At 44.7% G+C, this 12,392-nt stretch overlaps 1 protein-coding gene across 4 annotated transcripts in view; it reads left to right on the plus strand.

Moving 5' to 3' along the window:
- Positions 1-12,392, plus strand: part of TBC1D1 (TBC1 domain family member 1) — a 207,024-nt gene that overhangs the window by 11,522 nt on the left and 183,110 nt on the right. The window lies entirely within an intron of this gene.

Here is a 12,392-nt window from a genome sequence, read left to right on the forward strand (position 1 = left end):
GGTGTGGCTGGATGGTTTGTATTGCACAGGGGCCCAGACATTCATTTTACTATGCTGGCATGAATAAGAGGTAATGCTGCCGTTACGTGCAGATTATTTCACTGGACTTCTGGTTTATGGGGATAGTTTCTTTATAGTCTTAAAGATCACTTGATAACAGATATTAGGAATTGCAAGTTTATGAAGTCAAAATTCAAAAGAGAAATCTAACTGTATAAATAAGAGCTGAACTTTTAGGATTTAGATCATTTAAGGAGTGTGTTCTAAAGCAGTGCTTCTCAAACAGAAATGTGTACATGAATCACCTGGCCGTCCTGTTAAAATGCACATTCTGCTCCCGTGGGGCTGGGGCGGAGCTCAGGACTCGGAGTGTCCAGTGAGCTGCCAGATGATGCTGATGCTGGCCTCTCTGCAGAGCGCCCTTGGAGAGGCCAGTTCTAGGTCAGTGAACTCCCCATTTCTGATGCTGTTAATAAAAATATACTTATTTATAAGCTGTGTAAAAATGCAACCAGCCAGTTTTCCAAGGCAGGATGTTCCCTTAGGCAAGGACTATATTCACAAGAACAGTGGATAGGAATCTAAGTTTGATTGTTGCTGGGTGGTTCGTTGTTGTCCTTATTGCTGTGTGCATGTGTGTGTTTTGCCAGCTTCATGCCAGATCTGATTAGCTTGTTATTGTTATATCTCATGATGTGGCTAAGAAAAATATTATATGAGAAATACAGGTCATTATATATTTCTCATATAAAAATGTCATCAGCTCCACTATTTTCCTGTTCATTTGTGTTGCATTGTCTTTGGCTTTCCTTTTTTTTTTTTTTTTGCAGTTCTGTGTAAGACTTTTTTACAGCCTGTTCTGGGATGGTTAGTTCAGAAAAAATGGAAAATATAAGCCTTACAGCCACTTTCTCAGTTGGGCCCTTGTAAACTGTGATTTGGTACAGACTACAGAAAGCAAACAGGTGAGGGCACCCCTGCTCACGGGGCGCACTGAGGAATGCCCGGGCTGGGCCCCTGGGGTGGCTGTCTGTCCCTGTAACAGTAAGGATGCCAGTGTCCACCCACGTGGTAGATGTTAGTGGAGAGACTTGCTAATGTTTTTTTCCTGCATCCCACTGGGTGTTTTATGTACTTTCCAGGTTGTACCAAACTCATTTGTCAATTAATCTTCTTGGAGACTAAGTAGATTTGCAGAGGTTCACTTTTGTGTGCTCACTCCTTGGTTCTTTCACCCATTCATTCAGTGACTGCTGCTCCAGGCACCATGCAGGAAGATACTAGCACAGGCTAGGAGGAAGGCAGGAGTGTCAGCAGGTAAATACTTTGTGGTTGTGGTATCGTGGGGAAGACAGAGAATGGAACCTAACGCACCAGAGTATAGGGAAGTCTTTTAAAAATAAAGGCTGGTCTGGGGCATAAAACCCCTCTCTTCCCCACAGAAGTAGATATCTTCTTACTGTGAATCATTTAAGGTTAGCGTCCATGCATCTCAGATAGACAGGGCGGCATCCTGGTTTAGGAGTTCAGGGGGACTAACTTCCTGGATTCCAGTTTTCCACCAAGGGTTAATGAATCTATCAGGAGGCTTTGGCTAGAAATAAATGATAAATATTTTCTGAAGGGTCTTAGAGCTTGCGAACCAGAAATACTACCAGGCAATACCTATCTACAGTGTTCTGAAGAAGAGAGAAAAGCTATGGTTTCTTCCAACAGAGAGTATATCCTGGAGAAGAATCAGTCCTGCGTTCTTAGCCTCTGGATTGGTCTGAGAAGGGAATCCTCTAGATCGGGGTCCCCAACATCTCGACCTTGGACCAGTATTGGTCTGGGCCTGTTAGGAACTGGGCCACACCACATGAGGTGAGCTTGAATGTAATGCGCTTGAATCATCCTGAAGCCATCCCCCTGACCCCGGTCCATGGAAAAATTGTCTTCCATGAAACCAGTCCCTGGTGCCAAAACCAGTCCCTGGGATCACTGCTCTAGATGATTGGTGGTCTAACTACCAGATGCCAGGAGGTATGGATACATGAACATTCTTTCCTTGGATTTTCAGGGGGTAACCAGAGGCTTATCTGGAGGTTTGTATTTCCTGGCATTGACAGACACAGGACTGAAAAGTTCAAGTTCTAGTTCCTAGGCTAGTTAGAACAAGGATAGTAGTTTGGCAGCTTAACTGCAGTGACTCCATTTTGTCCCTCTGTTCTTTAGTCTCATCTGCCGTGCATAAACCGCGTGGCCACACTGAGCCTGCACCTTCATCTGTGAAATGGGGGTAATTATTGTCTCTCTCTCATCGAGTTGCTGGGCAGACTAAGTGAGTCGACTAGGACCAGAAACGTACTAAGCATTTATAGCTATCAGAAAAATTTTATCCAAGAAAGTCTTACTAGAAGCCAATTATATGTTAATTGAATTTCATCTTCAGTTAAAAAAAAAGCAGAGTTCAAGGTGAGTGTCTTCGGCTTTCAGGATGAAATCCTGGCCATCTTTTAAAAATTAAGCAACATTTTATAAACTAGGCACTTACAAAACTGCATACATAAACTTAATGGTTTCTATTCTTTGGGCAAATTCCAGAAGGAAAATGAGAGGATTGAACAGCCTGTGCTCCAGGCCAGCTCTGTGTAAGCACTGCGTTTCCTTGGGGAGAGTCTGTGCGCAAAATAGTTGTTCAGCACTTTGCACTTTTGACTGTTCCCCAGCATCTTCTGCGGTCATCTGAGAGTAGGCCTCTGGCCAGGCGTTCAGATGCCAGACAGGAAGAAGAGATTTATAACTAAATTTCATGATTGGGGCTTCCAGTCTTGCCAAAAGTAGAGAAATGGCCTTACTCTATATTCTAAAAGCATGGTGGAAATATGAATTAGTTCTGAAGTTATTTTTGGCTTGCATACAAATTGTCGGTACTCAGAGTAATAAATTGCTGTCATCCTGCTCATTTTATAAAAGAGCAGTTTGTAACACAGGAGCTTCAGTCAGTGAGTCAGCTGTTGTGGGGAGTGGAATGCTGTACCACCCTGGCCCTGATCTTAACTGGCGGGTGTCTCTTATGTTCCGGGGCATCTCTGGCACTGTGTCTCATAACAGAGGCTCACCTGCTGGCGGGATGTTAACCTGTGCCATCGTTTCTCCTGACTGTTTGTGACATTTTCTCAGTGAGATAGTTCTCGAGATTCTAAAGACCCCTTCGAGATAGATGAGACCACCATCAGCTGTGTTTGCCAGAGGAGAGATACCTGCATTCACTGCTGGGGTCACAAGTACAAACCTACTGTTTGAGAGGAAACCCACTGATCAGAATCTAAATGAATTTACTGAGCAATGTCTAGGGAGACGAGAGGCACATAAAAGAATAATTTCATAAGCACAGCATGAGACAGTTTCCAATTGTATGTTCCACAAGCAAAGTGTATTAGTGCGGCATCTTGACCTTTTTGATTGCAGCACCTCTTCCCACTCTTAAAAGTCATTGAGGGTCCCAAAGAGCATCAGTTTATGTGTGTTACATCTACCAAGACCATATTAGACATTAAAGCTGAGAAATTAGGTCTTCATTTATTTAAAATTTACTTCATTATTTAAATGTTATTTTAACTATTATAGATATTTAAGGAAGTATTTAATCATTTAATTATTAAAATAATTTGTTTAAAATAAGCTCCTAATATGTTAGTATAAGTAATATTTTTATGAAAAAATAGCTATAATTTTGAAAAATGATTTAGCGATGAGAGGCACAGGGCTGTTGGTGGCGGTCACAGCACCACGGCGTCAGACGCTGGAGTCAGACTGGACTTCGGTTCAGCAACCTCCGTACTTGAATTCTGGAGAAGAAAGAGTTCAGAGCCAAGACTCGAACCGTAAGAGAAGGTTTATTTGGAAAGTCACAGAAGTGGGAGAAGTAAGCTGTAGAAGTAAGCTGCCTTAGGAAAAAAGTTACAGAGGCAAAAAAGGGGGCGGTGGCTTGGAGCTTAGGAGGCCAGAGGGTAAAGGCAGTGTGCTTGGGGGGAGGAAAGGAGCGTGGGAGAGGCCTGGGTGTGCTCCTGAGAGGGGGAGTGCGCTGAGTCCTCCATCCTTAGGGCTTTGAAGGGTGGGGATTTTAGGGGGTGGGGTCCCAGGAGAGGATCTCAATAGAATATTCGTCAGCTTTTCAGGAGTGGTCTTTCAAAAGGGTCCTGGTCTCCCCTGATTGGTCAGGGCCAGGGCAGGGGTCATTCATTATTCAGTGTGGCTGGTCCTGAGGTCAGCCATGGCATTACTTGTCTGGCTGTGCTGCTTTTCTGGGCCCGGAGCTGAAACACAACTGGGTCCTAGATGTCATCCCTAAGGGCTGATGCTTAAGGAAGGGGTTGTACAAGGGCCTGCATGGGGGTCACATGAGGCCACTCTTTGGCCCCCTTGTTGCTTCTTCAAGAGGAACTACCCATGACTAGCAACATGCCAGGGGAGGAAAGGCCGAGGGAGAGTCTAAACCATATGACCAGTGATGTGAAAAGTCAGGGGGTCCAAACTGCATGAAGGGAAGGAAAGGTCACCCTGGGGGCGACGTCCTTGTTTTCTCAGTTTTGCCCATGGGTAGGCACCCTGGGCTTTCCGCCCTGGTGACCTCCTGTACCTGGCCCATTGTCCTTGTGTTGCCCGTGCAAATAGGATTCTTCCACAGAGCCACAGGAAAAACATTTCAGAGACCCACACATAGGAGGATGGCAGCAATTGCTGTAAGGTTTATTGGAGCGAAACCAAAGTACTGCCCTCAGGTGCCCGATGTCTCATCCACGACCGGGTAGCTCAGCTCCATCTTGCTGCAGGAAGAGTCCAGCCTCTGGGGCTACAGGCCCACACTTGTCCTCACCAAGCCCAGGAGGACCAGGGCCCAGAGATGTCATGCCACTACCCAGGCATCCAAAGTGCTAGTATTGTAGCTTAGTCTCTCTCCCCCATCCAGCTAGCTGAGTGTCTGATCCTTCCTGCACTGTGATTGGTCCTGCACTTGGGCCCCTGTGGCTGCCACACCCAGGCCTGTGCGGCTGCTACAGAGAGAGAATGTGGGAATGAAGAAATGAACCTTGGGCCTTTGTTGAGCTTTGATTACATCTTATTGGGTTTGGGAAAGGATAAGCGTGCTTTCAAACTAACCCCTTTTCTGGCTCTTACAGGCTGGGCCTTCTCCTTGTGCCATCTTGGCTTCTAGTGTGCCTGTGCCCAGCAAAGGAATTTCCCCTGCTCTTTTATCTCTCCTAATGTACCCCCTCCCCATGGTAACCGTGGAGGATGAGGCTGTCCCCTGGAGAGCCAGTGAATGCTACAGCTTCCTAGTAAATCAACCTTAATGTCTGATTCAGCTCCCCAGTTCATTATGCTTAAATTCTGATTATACCCCCTTCCTTTATTAATAAGTGACTACTGACCTACACTAACACTTGCTCTGCTCGTGTCTGTTTAACTCAGGGACACATCTCTTTAACGTATGGATTAATAGACAACTGCTGGATTCTCAGCTGCTTCTACTGTCTTTGAGATGTGTTGTTTTGCTTGAGTGCATGAAAAAGGTTTGGAGTGCATGAAAGGCTGGAGTGCATGAAAAAGGTTTGGAGTGCATGAAAGGCTTGAGTGCATGAAAAAGGTTTCCCTACTACACATCCCACAGATGTGTAATAGGGAAACGGGAAAATATTTTATAGCCTTTTAAGAAAATGTTTCTTTAACACTGTACCAAAACTCAACAAGTGGTAGTTTCTTAAATGTTACAATATGAATTCTGAAATCATATCAAAGTGTTACCGGAGGAAATAGGCTTTTTAGCAGAAGTACTCTTTGTAGTTTGTTATAGTAAAACTCATTGGTCTGTCTTGCACTTCAATGACTCTTTTAAGCATGGGAAGGAAACTGAAGTTTTGTCAACCTGAAGCTGCCTGTTTGGGATATTTGTTTTAAGCTATTTGTGAAGAAACAAGACTCAAAAAGAATCGTTGACCCTCCCCTGACTTTCCTGCCCAAGAGATCCAGCTAGAAAATTCTGCTTCAGGAAGGAGAGTTTAGGGCGTCACCTTAGCTGGATTTGGATTGGGTAGGGCAAGTGAGGGCTCCAGGAGGAGCCTGTTGGCCAGATACCCCCATGTCCCGCCCTTTCTGAGGAGCCTGGCAAGGATTTTCATATATATTTTACTCCTCCTCAACTACCTGCAAACCATCCGCTGTCACTTCTGGTATCTAACACCCCACCCCTCTTCCTCCTTTGTCCAGGAGTGTCTCGTAGACTCAGTGGTGCCTCACTGTGTTTGGCATTCTCATGCTTATGTGAATTCCCCATGTGCATGTATTAAACACTTTATTTTTTTCCTGTTAATGTCTTTGTTAATTTGATTATTTGGCCCAGCTGGAAGAATTCAGAAGGTGGAAAGAAAAATATTAATTTTTTATCCCCCACATATTATGAATTGATTATTGGAAAATATTGGTTCACTAAATTATGCAGGCCATACTCTGAGAACCACTGTGTTGGGGAAACACAATCTTTTCTATTCCACTCTTGAGTTGTACATTAGTTCACTAAATCCTCAGATTTATCGGGCCATAGATTACATTTGCTCATAAAATCCAAGAACACCCCTCAGAACACATGGGAACACCGGGAGTGAAGTTCTGGATCGAAGCGTAGTTTTGAGCATAGGTTCACGGCAGGAAGCGGTGGCACCTACTCTGGAAGACCCGTGGTTGCGGGGCTTACCCAGACCAGGCCTTCACGCAGTACATCACAAAGAAACCAAGAGTTCTGTCTGGGCCCAGCCCTCGAAAAAACATAAAGTCAAAGAAAATTATCTCAAGATTCTTCCCTTATCCAGTTTTTCAGCTTTGTCTAGTCTACGAAAACCTGAACTTGGAAGAACATCGGATGTGCCACCACTTTAGGTCACTCCTAGAATTTACATTTTAATTCTTTTCTTCATCTAAGGAGTGAAACATTTGGCTTCCTTTAAAGAGACCTTTCTGCATGAAGTTGCAGGGAGCAGAGGCATTAGAGCTGGGGCTTCTGACGTTGTATGTGTTGCTGTGTAATGTCAGTAAAAAGACTGTTTTCCAGTGGGGAGCGGCTGGGATTTTTGAGACGGTAATGCATGGAGCGGAAGTGTGGGCTGGTGCGCAGGTGAGGGGAGGGAATAGTGCCTGGTGTGGGTCAGAGATGGGGTCCATGGGACTGATTTTGCTATAAGTGCACACTGCTTTTTAAATGACTTTCCTTTTCACACCTGAAATAGATCCTGGCTTTTCACACATTGTTCTGACTTTATTCAGATTCTGGTTTTCTGGGTTTGGCATCCAGTCTGGGCACAGTGTGCGTGTCTCATAACCGTGATGGGACAGATGTCATTAATGCAGGAGTGCTCAGGGGCTTCCCCTTCTCCAACCTGCCTCAGAGGTTCTGGCGTCTGCTAAAATCCAGCTAGCTTATTCCCCTCTCCTCCACAGAGGATGTGTTCTTTCTTGCTGGGAGAGAAGCTAAACTGATCTCCACAGTAGAGCTGAAACCTTAGGGGTGAGGAGGGGAGGGGGAGAGTGTGGGAAGGGAGGCTGGGGTGGGCAAGAGGAGCTGCAGTAACTGCACGGGAAGTAGGAATCTACCTGAAGAGAAGGATTTTAGTAAATGTTGCAGAGGGAGATGTATTCTAGAAAAGGTCAATGTCCTTTGAGTGAATGGGTTTCCTTTAGTGTGATTTTTGGCAATTAAACTGCATTTCTGGAAGGTGCCATATATCTGAGACTATAAAGCTGGTGGGTTTCCCTACCGCTAATTTTAAGACTACTTAACTATGTGTAGACTTAAGAGCAGTAAGCATTTCCCTTTTCCAATTTCCAGTGTAGAGCCAGGGTGTTCTCACACGAGGCTCGGTAAGTGCGTCATCTTTCTCAGTAGCTGCCCGGCCTCTCTGGATTCGATTACGTTGTATATGCAACAAAAAGGTGGCTTGAAGTTACTTTCCTGTGATCAGCAAAATACCTCAGTCTCCTATATTAAAAGCCAGCGTTGCCTTGGTTGAGTTTTATGATTTAATGTAAAATTTGGGGGAATTTATTTTTAGATTGTAGCTTTGTTTCAGTTGCATTCTACCCATTACTAATTTGTCTTAATAATTCTCCATCTGCTTGGAATTTTAAGTTAGTGACTTAAAATATGCTCCACTTATTTCAGGGTTTTCGTTATAGTCTGCCTTCAGTTGAGTCTCTTGCTCAGCTGTTATATTTGCCAGCTCATTACTTTCCTTTGCTTTCCTCCATCCTTCCCTGCCTCCCTCCCTGTCAAAGATTTTATTTATCCACTTTTAGAGAGAGGGGAGGGGAGGGAGAAAGAAAGGGAGAGACACATCCATCAGTTGCCTCTCACAAGTCCCCAATTTGGGACCTGGCTCACAACCCAGGCATGTGTCCTGACCGGGAACTGAACCAGCGACCTTTCATTTGTGGGACGACACTCAACCTACCAAGCCACACCAGCCAGGGCTCATTACCTTCTTGCTTTGCTGAAGGGAAGATCAAAATTATAACACTGAGCAGGGTGTTTTGTTCCTGAGGATGATGATTCTGAAGAACGTAGTATTATTTTAGATATTTTTTATCTATTGCCCTTTCTGCATTTGGGCATAAATTCTAAATATCAGACATTGTTATTATTATTGTTTGGTACTCGGGCAATGGTTGGGGAAGGTTTGCTGTGTTGGTTTTAAATCTGTGGACTTTTAAATCTGTGTTAAATTCCCCCTGGGCACCTCCAGTCCCATTCTGGTTTATTATGTTTTATTTGGGGTCCCACCAGCAGTGGTGACTCAGTGCCCAGTTGCACGGAACAGGGTATTCGCACCAGCTAATCATCACTTGAGCATGCATCATGCTAAACAGAAGTCAGTTGCCGGCTGCATGAGTTGGCAGGCACTCCTTTCATCTATAAAAAGAATGTCCCGGACCGCATGAACTCTGAAGTATTTGCTGGAAGGTTTGGGTTCCTGACACTGGGTGGATTACACAATTTATCGTTGACTTTGAACAATGAGTCTGTGGGCTTCGGAAGCATCCCCCTTACAGCAGATGCTTGGAAAATATTTTTAAAGTCTATTTCTTTAATACCTATCATGTTAAATAGCTTTGCATTTTTTTACCAAATGCTTTGAGTTTGATGATTATTTTTTAATATGCATCTGATCCTAAGAATAGACTTTACAAGTATCTGGAAACTAGAGTTAACTTGTATCTTGAAAGGATTAATCTGTGGCCTAGACCTTGCCATGTGGCTGCTCTGAATTGAGATGGACTGTAAATGTCAGAACAGGGGGTGGAGAGGTCTTAGTTTGAAAAACAAAACTGTAAAATATCTCAATAGTTTATATTGATTACCTGTTGCAATGATAGGCTTTTGGATATACTGGATTAAATGAAATATACCACTAACATTAATTCCACCTCTTCCATTTTACTATCTCTAATGTGCTGAGGAGAAAATCTCCAGTTGCATAGGCTGTGTGCATCTTCTTTTTGCCAGGCAGCCCTGGACGCCACTAGTGACCTAGAGAGTATTTCTGGGAATATTCTGATCGTTCATCTGAGGGACTCCAGGCTGTCTCCTTTCCTTTGCTAGCTGCTGTTCATTGATGATAGAGTTTTGCTCTCAGCTCTCCTGAAAAGGTCATGTACAAAACTACAAACTGTTTTAATTTTGGATGTGTAATGCAGTGGACAAGAGCCTTGAGGGCTGCTGGTTTGGGATATACTAAAGCAGATAAATTTCTTGTTTCTACTTTTTCTCTCTGTGAAATACTTTTCCTCCCTCTGGACGCTTAGGCACCCAGCCCCGCTAGTTATGCCTGAGCCTGCACCGAGCAGGTGTGTCCGACCTGAGGCCCGTGGGCCACCTGTGGCTCAGGATGGCTATGAATGCGGCCCAACACAAAGTCATGAGTTTATTTAAAACATTGAGATTTTCGTGTGATGATGTGTTGCAATGTAATGTGTGGCCCAAGACAACTCTTCTTCTTCTAGTGTGGCACAGAGGCGCCCAAATGGTGGACACCCCTGATACAGCAGGCCGAGCCGCAGGAGAGGCTGGATTGGGGGGAGGGCGTGGAGGAAGAGCCCGACGCTGGGCACCCAAGAAAAGAGTGTGATCACTACTGTGCAACTGTGTGTGACTGAGCACCTTAAGTGTGACGTCATGGCAGCTGGTCCTGCAGCAAACTCTCCTGTGTGCTTTAGTTCCGGTGGTGCATCGGGAGTCATCACTTCTGCTGGTCGAGTGACGTAGGCATTTGTAATGTTGCCGTTTTCACAGGAATTCATTTGTTGGAATGCTACCAATGTGTCATGTGCAGGGCTGGGCACTAGGGCACACAATCAAATAAAGCATCATAGCCCCCTCAAAAAGTGTTACAATGTTTTACATGCCAAATACAGGTTCTGAGTCCTGCACTGCAGGAGTTAGCAACCATCTGTAAGCTATGGCAGAGGAAATTTGGAAGAATGGGAGGAGGACTCAAGCAACAATGCTGCAGTTATTTGAAAAGCTATGATGTACAAAAAGTAATGGACAAGCCCTGGTCACTGTGGAGCAGTTGGTTGGGCATCATCCCACACAGTGAAAAGGATTGTTTGTTCAATCCCTGGTCAGGGCACATGCCTAGGTTGCAGGTTCAGTCCCTGGTTGGGGGGCAACCAAACTATGTTTCTCTCCTTCTCTTTCTCCCTTCTTTTCCTCCCTCTAAAAATAAATAAGTAAAACCTCAAAAAAAAGTAACAGAAAAATTATGAATTACTTCTGAGGGCAGAACTGGAAACAATGTGAATATATAGAAAGGCAGATTTTTGGCTTTTCCTGACAATGATAGCCATTTGATAATTCCGTGGGTTATATTGAACAATGGGCATGGATGGGTCTAGTCTCAACGTGGTTTTACCTGGAAAGCCATCTTCTTCCTTGTCTCCACATCTCCCACCATGAAGAACGTACTTCCTGGCGATGTTCCACCTTTGTTTCAGACATCCGAGTTGCTCTTAAATCCAATTTACATCAAAGTGAACTTGTTCCCTGTAATGTCTAGCTGTTTGTCATAAATCTCTCTTCTGGAGGGACTGACCCGGAATAAATGTAATGCATTTTCCATGGGACATCTGAGTGGGTTTCAAAGCCCTGCTAGAGTTTTCCAGGCCAGTGAGTTGGGTGTAGATCGAATGGATGTTTTAAGTAAAGGAGGTAGCATGAGCCAAGCCATAGCAGGACAAGCGGATGCCCATGGTGGCTGCGGATGCTGTGATTACTGTTTTGCAAATTGCATAGTCAGCGATAAGACAGGAAAAAAGGCTGGGGCCAGAGTTTATGGGGCTGTGTGTGCCTCTCTAAGGGGGTTGGATACTCTCCTTGAGAAGGTTGCATTTAGAAGCATTGATTGGGGAAGTGAAATAATTGGGTTTGTTTTTAGATTTCGGAGTAGAGGATAGAGTAGAGGAATGAGGGACAGACGAGGCAGACCAGTAGGGAGGCTGTAGACGCAGTCAGGGGGAAAACTCGAGAAGCCTCTTGATTCAAAGTGTAATAGGGAGTGGCTTGTTCTCACGGACCCCACGTGATGTCTTCCGATCACTCCCAGATAGTCGGTTGGTGTCTAAGGGAAGGGAAAGTCAGTCAGATTTCAATTTCCTGTCCTATTGATACTGATCTGCTTGGTCCCTAAGGAATGAGAAGAAAAATAACATAGAAACAAATTCTCAATCTGATTCTGCTTGGTCTTCCAAAAAATATATCTTGGTATCTCCCATCTTAAAAACAAACCCTTCCCTGATCCCATTTCCCACCCCAGCTTCCTTCAGTTACTGGGCCAAGTTTCTGCTCTATTTTTCGAGCGTTGCCATGGTGGTGACCTTCACTTCCACTCATCCACTTTCTCCTTGGTTTACCAATGGAGCTTCTGTCCTGATTGTGCCATTAAAATGGCTCTCATGTCACCAGCCACCTCCAGCTTGTCCGGTGATCCCTTCATCACTGCGTTTCTCCTGGGCAATTGCTTAGTCACTTTCAGCAGCTTTGGAGAAAAGTAGGTCGTTCATCTTGACACTCTCCCTTCTCTTGGCTTTTGGAAAACCACGCCCTCCTGTTTTTTCCATTCGACTGCAACGGTGGTTTCTACCCAGTCCCCTTTGTTGTCCTTCTCAATTCCGAGTTGTGTGTCCCTCAAGGCTTGGTCTTCCACATCTCTCTTCTAGGCACCCTTTCCAGAGGGACTCATGTGGTTGAATACCTCCTATTTGAAGGTGACTCTGGAGAGTTCATCTGTTGCTGCAGACTCACTGAGGTTCCCAGACTCATGTATCCAAGTGCCAACCTGACTTTCAATGTATTTGTCAAATAG

Source organism: Phyllostomus hastatus, unplaced genomic scaffold, assembly GCF_019186645.2.
Source record: "Phyllostomus hastatus isolate PE091 unplaced genomic scaffold, TTU_PhHast_1.1 phas_contig_196, whole genome shotgun sequence".
NCBI lineage: Eukaryota > Metazoa > Chordata > Mammalia > Chiroptera > Phyllostomidae > Phyllostomus > Phyllostomus hastatus.